Source organism: Arachis ipaensis, chromosome B10, assembly GCF_000816755.2.
Source record: "Arachis ipaensis cultivar K30076 chromosome B10, Araip1.1, whole genome shotgun sequence".
NCBI lineage: Eukaryota > Viridiplantae > Streptophyta > Magnoliopsida > Fabales > Fabaceae > Arachis > Arachis ipaensis.
In genome coordinates this window covers 21,166,937-21,176,279 of record NC_029794.2, presented here as the reverse complement: position 1 = coordinate 21,176,279, position 9,343 = coordinate 21,166,937, and positions in this window count along the sequence as shown.

Genomic DNA, 9,343 nt, shown 5'->3' with positions numbered 1-9,343 from the left:
GAACTCCGACGCTCTTGATTATAAAACTTAAAAAGATTTAAAGACAAAAGCCATAAACAATGTGGTCCTTTAAGGTTCTTAATTCTAACTCAACTCTAACTAAAACCCTCAACTATTTCCCTTCCTTTACCATCCTCCAAAACAACAGAAGATCCACACAAACAAACAAAGCAAACAAAGCAAACACAAGTAGAGTATAGATACAGCAAATAGAACATATAGCAGTTAAGCATGAAATAACAAGTAGGCAATCCCAAGAAAGCAAACCAAAGCAAACACACAAATGCATATGATGCATGCCTTTCCTACTGGCCGTGAGCTCACATGTCGGTTACTTTGCCAGAACCTAACACATCTGGTAGCTAACCCAGACATTTGTCTCTAGGTTGTGCATCTCTAGGAGGATCATAAATGAAGGAGAGTGCCTTTCCACATCGAAGGAGTGTGCCTTTCCACCTTCTCCTGGAGGATATACGAAGGAGAGTGCTTTTCCACACCGAAGGAGTGTGCCTTTCCACCTTACAACCAGAGAAGAATGTGGGAGAAACAATACGAAGAAGAGTGCCTTTCCACTTTTCCCACACCCCTATCACGACAAGAGAGGGAACTTCCGTCCTCAACTTGCCATCCAAAAATATTTTCAAGTTAACACGCAAGCAGGATCACACCCAGACCTTGCCATCTCGACCATTTCAGCCACACACAAATCTCAACCATTCTGGCCACACACAGTCATCCCCAATATCGTCATTAACATCTCAATTCTGTTACTCTAGACCTTCCTTTGCTTCCAAGTAACCTTGCTTTCCATAGCCTAATCTCATCAATACACTTAAAACTAATCTTTAGGGGCTAAAAGAATGAAAATAGAGGTTTAGAGGTTTAAAATCATGTTTAAAACATAAAAATCCCATTTGCTGAAAATAGGGGTCACGCGTATGCGTGGGAGTGCATTTCTGAAAGATCACGCGTACGCGTGGGCCATGCGTATGCGTGGGAGTACAATTTTCTATGCTCGCGTATGCGAGATACCCAACCCGAATAGTTTGGTTGGGTCGCATGCAGTGGTCGCGTACATGAGTTATGCAGAACAGCAAAAATGCTGAAAGCTGCAGAATTTTCAGCTTTGCACTCCAAACTTCCGACACGCATAACTTTTTTATTTTAAAATATTTTTCATCCGTTGCGTAAACTTCACGAACCCAATTTTCATTTGAAACAAGTTTGAAATATTTTGGGAGTCTGGAAGCCGAGTTGTGACTCGTCAAAGTTTAGTCAAAAATCAGTTTTTTCACAAACATCTCAAACCTCAATTTTCATTAGAAATCAAACTCAAATCCTACTTCCTATACACATATTCAATACAGCAACATACCATTTAGAATGCCAAAATCTCCACATCCTACCTCAATCAATTATATCTCAACATATACATAATCTCATACCAAACATTCATTACTTAATCAACAAGATTCATCAATCAACCACCACAAACTCACATTCATTCTCCTATTTTATCAAACATCATTAGTTCATCATTTGAAATTCCAACACCAATATCAACAACAGACCAAACTCAACCTTGTGCAAGATATATTATTAAATCACTAATCAATTTATATACTCAAGCATTCATTCCTATCCTAAGGTCGTCTAGCCTAAGTTTTCACAGAACATTATATATTAAATACGAGAAACCTAAACCATACCTTGGCCAATTTCCACGTATTACCCGAGATGCCACCAAAGGTACCAAACACAGCCCCAAGGTTCCAAGATCTTCAAAATAATGATACCTGATGTGTGAGCATCTTTCCTATCTTTTCCTAGTGAATTTGCATCTAAATTGTTGAGTTTAATAAAGAATTAATTATCTTTTAGCCAATATAGATGCTACGTTGAGTCTTTTACAATTTTATTTATTTTAGGTAGCATTCGGCTGGATTTGATGGAGTTTCTGCAGCACAAGAATCAAAGGAGATGGTAGCAAGGAGCGACGCGTACGCGTGACATGCACCACGTGCAGAAAACGTAGAAAAATGCTGGGGGCAATTTCTGGACTATTTTGACCCAGTTTCCAGCCCAGAAAACACAGATTAGAAGCTACAAAATGGACAAAATAAGTGGTCCCCATCCATCAACTGAAGACTTGTTGATTAATTCAGATTTAAATTCAAATTTTAATTCTAGGAAAAGATATTATTTTAATTTTAAAAATTAGATTTTTAAATTTATGAGGATTAGATATAAAAGGGAGAGAAACCTCTCTTTTAGGAGTTCCGGGGGATTCTATTCCAAATTTACATTCCGTATTCCACAGTTTTCTACTCTGAACCATGAGCAACTAATCCTCCATTGTTAAGGTTAGGAGCTCTGTCTATTTGTATGGATTGATTTTATTGCTTTTTCTATTTTAATTCATGTCTGGATTTATAATTTAAGAATTATTTTTGCTCTTTATCTTATGAATTTGGTGGAACGGAAGTATGACCCTCTTTCTATTTGAGTTCTTGTATAACTTGGAAAAGCTTTTTACTTGAACAACAGCTTGAAAACATATTCTCCTAAATTTTAACTATCTGGATTTAATGGGATACGTGACATATAATCCTTTTATTTTTGGGTAATTAGAGTTTTTGTGGCATATAAACTGGAATTTGATCATGCAGCTTCTAATTGGAATTAATTGACCAAGGAATTGGCAGTTAATGAATTTTAGGAGACTAGAAAGGTCTAAGGAATTAGGGTCTAGTCACATATAGTTTGCCATAAATTAAATCCTACATGATTAAAATAGTTAGTAAGAAAAGTTAATCCAGAAAAATAGATAACTCTAAAACCTTAACTGTTTTCTCAATATTTTCTTCTCAATTTATTCACTTGCCTTCCTTCAATATTCTTTGTATTGTTTAATGTCTTTTATATTGCTCAAACACTCTTTTCTGTTTGTCTAACTAAGCCAATCAATCAATCATTGTTGCTTGATCCATCAATCCTCGTGGGATCGACCCTTACTCACGTAAGGTATTACTTAGTACAACCTGGTGCACATGTCGGATAGTTTGTGGTTAGAAAATCCGCACCAAATTTTTGGCGCTGTTGCCGGGGATTGATTGTGATTGACAACTACTCATTGTTTAATTGCTTAGATTAGATAATTTTTCCTTAAATTGTTTTTTTTTGTTAGTATTCTTAGTTTATATCTGATTTTCTGCAGATTTGTGATACTGTGAAGACAAATGGAGTGAACCCAGAGGTGTACAAACTCATGCTCTTCCTGTTTGCTCTGAGGGATAAAGCAAAGCTATGGCTAGATTCCCAACCCAAGGAGAGTTTGGATACTTGGGACAAGGATGTTACTGAGTTTCTTACTAAAGTTTTCCCACCAAAGAAGCTGACTAAGCTTAGGTTGGAGGTTCAGACTTTCAGGCAGAAGGAGGGTGAAATTCTGTATGAAGCTTGGGAGAGGTACAAGCTACTGACTAGGAAATGCCCTCCAGACATGTTCTCCAAATGGACCCAACTAGATATCTTTTATGAAGGCTTGGGTGAGATGTCCAAGATGAGCTTAGATACCTCTGCAGGTGGTTCATTGCACAAAAAAAGACACTAGAGGAGACTATTGAGCTTATTGAATTGGTGGCTAGCAACCAATATTTATACTCATCTAACAGGAATCCTGTGACTTCTGAGACCTCTCAGAAGAAAGGCGTGTTAGAAGTGGAAGCTGTTAATGCTCTTCTTGCTCAGAACAAGTTTATGTCTCAGCAATTAAATCTACTAACTCAACAGATGGGTGGCATGTAAGTCTCAGCTATCAACACCCAAAATCCACCTCAAGAAGTCTCTTATGACATGGCAGGTAATTTTGTGCAAAATGATACTTATGATTATGCTCAATTCTCTTCTAAACAGGTCAATTACATGGGGAGTGCTCCTAGAAATCCCAATAATGATCCCTATTCTCAGACCTACAATCAGGGGTGAAGAAATCACCCAAATTTTGGGTGGAGAGAGCAATCTCAGAGACCTCAGAATTTTAACAATAATTCTCAGGGCGGCTTCCAACAGAACAATTACAATAACCGCCAATTTCAGTCTCAGCAACAACAACCACCCCAGCAGGCAAACTCTAAATCCCAAGAAGATTCTAATTGGGAAATGATGAAGAGTTTTGTGTAGGAAACCAGAGCATCAATCAAGAATCTGGAGATTCAGATGGGTCAAATAGCCACAAGAGTTAATGAAATCGATCAGAGGACCACTAATAGCCTTCCTGGTAACACAATTCTAAATCCAAGAGAGGAATGCAAGGCTATCACCTTGATAAGTGGACAAGTAGCAAGTATGAAAGCACAAGTCAATGAGGAGCCAGTTGAAAAAGAAGCTCTAGAAAAGAAGAAGGAAGAAGTAGAGCACGTCCCTCCAAAGCGTGCAGACAACCCATTCCCAGACTCTCTTGACACTTATCCTACATTGCCAAAGGCTCCTGAGTACAAGCCTAAAATGCCATATCCTCAGAGACTTCAAAAGAAGACCAAGGACAAACAGTTTTCGAAGTTCTTGGAAGTCTTCAGAAAGTTGCAAATCAATATTCCTTTGCTGAGGTTTTGGAACAAATGCCTCTCTATGTCAAGTTCATGAAGGAGCTGTTGTCAAAGAAGAAGCCTTTAAAGGGAGATGAGACAGTGGTCCTGACTAAAGAATGCAGTGCCATCATTCAAAATAACTTACCAAAGAAGATGTCAGATCCAGGGAGCTTTCAAATTCTATGCACCATTGGGAACACAATCTTTGAAAAAGCGTTATGTGATCTGGGAGCAAGTGTCAATTTAATGCCCTTGTCTGTGATGAAGAAGCTGCAAATCCAAGAGGCACAACCCACAAAGATAGCATTATAGATGGCAGACAAATCTATGAAGCCTGCATATAGATTAGTGGAGAATATCTTGGTCAAAGTGGGTAAGTTCTTCCTCCCAGAAGATTTTGTGATTCTTGATATCGGGGAGGATGAGAATACCTCTATAATTCTAAGAAGACCATTCCTAGCCACTGGAAGAGCTCTGATTGATGTAGAAGTGGGTGAATTAGTGCTTAGAGTGAATAATGAGCAACTGGTCTTTCATGTCTTCAAAGATATACATTCAACAGGTGAAGAGGAGAAGTGCATGCAGGCTGAGCTTATTGATCCAAATCTTCAAGAACCACCTGATGATGCACAGCAGAACCTGCAGCTCAAACCTCCTTTGGTGACAATCAATAAAATTTCTCCTGACATCAAACCTAAGTTTGGTGTTGGGAATGCATCATCCACCAAGGAGGAGGTTTCCAAAAAGAAGAAAATACCCATGGGATGGAGAAACAAAAAGATCCCCACTGAAGGTTTCTCCCCAGGAATGAAGGTGGTGTTGACTAAGAATCCAGTATGGACTTATACAATAAACAGAATCCTCTCTATGGAGCATATTGAGCTAATTTATAGAGACACAGGAAAGAAGTTTAAAGAAAGGGGTGAAGAGCTAAGCCCCTATGATCCTCCTCCTTAGAGGAGCTGATCGTCAAGCTAGTGACGTTAAAGATGCGCTTGTCGGGAGGCAACCCGATAATTTCGTATCCTTAGCTATTTTGTCTAGGAGTAGTTTCCTTACTTATTTGATTTTTATTGAGTTTTTACTGTTTCTCTTATCATGCAGCTATTTTATGACAGGAACCAAACACCTCAGGCAAAAAAAAAACGTGCACACGACACGCGAGCGTCGCTGACACGTACGCGTCATATGTGTGTGCATCAAAAAATAAAAGCGAACAGAGAGTTGTGCGTGCACGCGGATGGCTTTGCGTGAATCGCACAAAACCAGGAGCACGCGGACGCGTGCCTGACACTCACGCGTCATTAAGGAAAATTCGCGACACACGCGTACGCGTGCTGCACGCGTACGCGTCGTCTGCGCCGCACAGCTACCCTAGTTCGCCGCCCAGTTTTAATTTTCTTTTTCTCTCTCCCAACTCCTAATTCTCTCTTGTTCTTTTATCCTTTTATTCTTCTTTCATCTTACTACTTGCTTTTGTTTTCAGTTCTTCTTTGCTTGAGGACAAGCAAACCTTTAAGTTTGGTGTTGACGATACGCTTAGAGCTTTGCTGTCTAATTTTATGGCACAAAGGGAGGTGAATCATCTTCACGGAGGAGCACAACCTGAAGAATAAAATGACCGCTAGGATAATTAAGGTGGTTGAGTTCCTTTCATTCTATATTCCTTCCCGCTTTCACTATATTATGTTCCGGTTTTCTGCTATTTTGCTTTGTTTGTTGCATGATCCTTTATTAGTTAGAATTCTAGGTTTAGTTTAGTTTTCTCTTAATTGCTTTAATTCTGAAAAGATGTCTCATGTATTACTCATTGAGCTTGAATGCAAATAAAAAATACATAAGTGATGTATTGCATGAGAAAGTGAGTTTATATTGAAGAATAGTCTTGTTTACTTAAATGTGGTGGTATTTTCTGTGATTCTGAATGCATGACATGAACAGTATATATTTAAATTTGAATCAAAGAATGTTGATGTACAAGGAACAGGAATTTAGAGAATTATTATTATTTCTCTGAAATTAATGAAAGTTTAATCCTTGAAGCAAAAGAAACAGCGAAAGAAAAAAATAAAAGCAAGGTCCAAGGCTCTGAGCATCAATGACTAGGGAGGTCAGACATGATTAAAAGCTCAAAGAGTTGTTTCCCTAGTCACATGCTTGTGGTATTCTTGTGTCAAGTAATCCTTGAGACAAAACATTCAGAGTCGAGATCAATTGCAGAGTACGCCAACGGTTTTGAGCACCACTGTCTGGAAGTAACGAAAAAAAATTAAGAATAACAAAAATAAAAATATTTAGAACGTAAAGAGAGTTCCCCAGTTAAGTGCTTGTGGTATTTCTGTGTCAAGTAAAATTTGAGACAAAATATTTAAAGTCACGGCTAGGCTCAAGGTGAAAAGCACCAGAAAAAATTGCTGTGTTCAAGGATTAAATTGAGTTACAAAAGATCAGAGAGTTCATAATATTATCCGGATTCTAATTCCGAATGATAGTGACATTCTTCTGATTCAAAGGAGAGTGAGATGCCAAAACTATTCTGGATTGTGGTTGCAAAACCCACTATAAGAAGAGACATGAGCTTAATCGAACTCTCATTCTCATGCGAATTCACATCCTAAGCCTATATTAATTATGGTTGCTTGAGGACAAGCAACAATTCAAGTTTAGTGTTGTGATGCGTGAGCATCTTTCCTATCTTTTCCTAGTGAATTTGCATCTAAATTGTTGAGTTTAATAAAGAATTAATTATCTTTTAGCCAATATAGATGCTACTTTGAGTCTTTTGTAATTTTGTTTATTTTAGTAGCATTTGGCTGAATTTGATGGAGTTTCTGCATCACAAGAATCAAAGGAGATGGCAGCGAGGAGTGACGCGTACGCGTGACTCGGGAAGAAGACCATCGACGCGTATGCGTGACATGCGCCACGTGCAGAAAATGCAGAAAAATATTGGGGCGATTTCTGGGCTGTTTTGACCCAGTTTTCAGCCCAGAAAACACAGATTAGAAGCTGCAGAATGGACAAAACAAGTGGTCCCCATCCATCAACTGAAGACTTGTTGATTAATTCAGATTTAAATTCAAATTTTAAAGATATTATTTTAATTTTAAAAATTAGATTTTTAAATTTATGAGGATTAGATATAAAAGGGAGAGAAACCTCTCTTTTAGGAGTTCCGGGGGATTCTATTCCAAATTTACATTCCGTATTTCACAGTTTTCTACTCTGAACCATGAGTAACTAATCCTCCATTGTTAAGGTTAGGAGCTCTGTCTATTTGTATGGATTGATTTTATTGCTTTTTTTATTTTAATTCATGTCTGGATTTATAATTTAAGAATTGTTTTTGCTCTTTATCTTATGAATTTGGGTGGAACGGAAGTATGACCCTCGTTCTATTTGAGTTCTTGTATAACTTGGAAAAGCTCTTTACTTGAACAACAGCTTGAAAACATATTCTCCTAAATTTTAATTATCTGGATTTAACGGGATACGTGACATATAATCCTTTTATTTTTAGGTAATTAGAGTTTTTGTGGCATATAAACTGGAATTTGATCATGCAGCTTCTAATTGGAATTAATTGACCAAGGAATTGGCAGTTAATGAATTTTAGAGGAGACTAGAAAGGTCTAAGGAATTAGGGTCTAGTCACTTATAGTTTGCCATAAATTAAATCCTACATGATTAAAATAGTTAGTAAGAAAAGTTAATCTGAAAAAATAGATAACTCTAAAACATTAACTGTTTTCTCAATATTTTCTTCTCAATTTAATTACTTGCCTTCCTTCAATATTCTTTGTATTATTTAATGTCTTTTATATTGCTCAAACACTCTTTTCTATTTGTCTAACTAAGCCAATCAATCAATCATTGTTGCTTGATCCATCAATCCTCGTGGGATTGACCCTTACTCATGTAAGGTATTACTTGGTACGACCCGATGCACTTGCCGGATAGTTTGTGGTTAGAAAATCCGCACCAATACCCAACCTCCACCAAGTCTCAAGTGTCTACAAATCAAGCTCGAATTTATATATACACCTAATTTCATATCACCACATATGTATATATCCAAAATTTAATACCCAACACACAAAATTATAGAATTAACTAGATTCTAGGATTCTCACCTTACCAACGGGAAATTGGGACATGACTCAGCAAGTCCACCAAGTTAATTTGATCCTAAACACCGAAATTACACAAAATCTCAATACCAAAGCCCAAGAATTTTGAAACTAAAAATGGAGAAATTGAGAAAGAAAATGTGACTTACTTACCTAATTAAGTACTAGGCTTTGTAGAGCTTGACACTGTGGTCGCGTTACCGCAAACGGTGCGGCGATCAGAGCCCCAGATCAAAAGTTATTGGAATATGAAAAAAGAATAAGGGTTGGAAGCTTATGTTCTTCTGCTCTCCTTGTTTCGCGTTGCCGCAAACGGTGCGGCGATCAGAGCCCCGGATCAAAAGTTATTGGAATTTGAAAAAAGAATAAGGGTTGGAAGCTTATGTTCTTCTGCTCTCCTTGTTTCGCAGCGTTTCAACATGCATGAGGAGAGAGAAAATGGCTAAAGCAATCTTTATTAAGTGGCAAAGTTGGGCCTCGGGCCCATTATGGGTCTAGTTTGCTTGGTTCGGCCCGTTCGACTTAATTTTGGGCCAAATTTTTTAAAATTAGTGTCAAAATTTTTATTTTAATTAATTCTATCATATTAAACTATAAAATTTCATTTTCTAATTCCTTATATTA